Raw genomic sequence first — 1451 nt, forward strand, 5'->3', positions numbered from 1 at the left:
TCTTAAGGCATTTTGCCGGTCGTATGAAGGCCAAAGTTTTTTTGAGTCTGTCATTGGAAGGAATTGTTCAAAAATTATCCTTCTATAGAGAAGGGTGAAAAAATAGAATACATGTCAATGGAAGGGCTAATTAAAAAACATTCTATATATATTAATGCTCATTTACAATATCTATATGTATATTGGTTATACTCATTTTGACAGAATATAGTATCTTGCCTTGTAAATTATGCAAAATTTTCTCATTGGAAGGGCAAACTAAAAATAGACCCTTCTATAGGGAAGGGTGCATTTTTCTACAACCCATCTTTTGAAAGAATAGGTTGCCCTTCAAATCCTCACACTGGGAAGGGGTAGTCTTTTACAAGTGTCAAAATCTGCGACACGAAGGCTAAATCTATAGTATCTATAAAACTTATATATTATATTATTATATTATAAAAGGAGGAGAGATTCAGGTGACACGTGGCAGCAAATCCTTCATCCGGTAGCTTCACCCTGAATCCCTCTCCCATTTCTTCTCACCACAGATACGAAGCTGATGAAATTTGAATGCCCGAGGAGAGAGAGAGAGAGAGAGAGAGAGAGAGGGGGGGGGGGGGGTGGCAGGTACGAAGCCATTGAATCGTAAGCATGTGGATTGATGGGGAGAGAGAGAGAGAGAGAGAGAGAGAGAGAGAGAGGTCTCAGGTGTAGCACGTACGTCAAAGCCATTGAGGATTGAATTCTCAAGCATGTGGATGGGAAAAGAGAGAGAGAGAGGGGGGGGGGGGGGGGGGGGGGAAGCAGCAACTCTCAACAAGAGGAGTAGAGATGCTGCTTATGCGCAGTGGGCTTGGCACCGCATGCATGCAACGATGAGTGTGTGTCCGGAGGGTAGACCATGGGTCTCGACGCACAGCTTCCCGTGGGTAAACTCCTCGCAATTTGCAGGTGCAACCATAAAAGCAATAGTCTTAAAAGTATTACGACCATTGTACAATATACACGAAGACAAGGTACTGTGTGGTCGTTCATGACTCTGTGTGTGTGTGTGTGTGTGTGTGTGTGTGTGTGAGAGAGAGAGAGAGAGAGAGAGGTGGATTGTGCTTGACGTGTGTATTTGTTGACATGGAGGCAACAATGGAGATGGACAGTGTCCATTCGAAGACTGGCAAAGAAGATTTTGCAGGTAGAACAGTGGAAGAAGAGTACAACGGAAATCAACTGATCAAGAAGATACATCTGGCAGAGAGCTGAGAGCCCAATAAGAAGCACCTGCTACCAGTGGCTATCTGTCTATCAAGCGCCTTCGCTACCATGTACATGTCTCTATTTCCTAGCTTCAGGCTGGAGCATATCCGCAAATGGACGCAGTTCCTTAGGGGCCAGCAGGTGTCGGTTGCTTCCTGTTTGAGAAAATGGCCACTCCCAAGTCCTGCAGATTGCACAATGTCGTGCCTAGCTCACAC

At 44.8% G+C, this 1451-nt stretch overlaps 1 pseudogene; it reads left to right on the forward strand.

Moving 5' to 3' along the window:
• The first annotated feature begins 883 nt into the window (after positions 1-883).
• On the forward strand, positions 884-1239 carry LOC147432057 (uncharacterized; annotated as a pseudogene).
• Positions 1240-1451: the final 212 nt, after the last annotated feature.

The sequence above is a fragment of the Adiantum capillus-veneris genome, chromosome 20 (genome assembly GCF_014529385.1).
Source record: "Adiantum capillus-veneris isolate H3 chromosome 20, ASM1452938v2, whole genome shotgun sequence".
NCBI classification, from domain to species: domain Eukaryota; kingdom Viridiplantae; phylum Streptophyta; class Polypodiopsida; order Polypodiales; family Pteridaceae; genus Adiantum; species Adiantum capillus-veneris.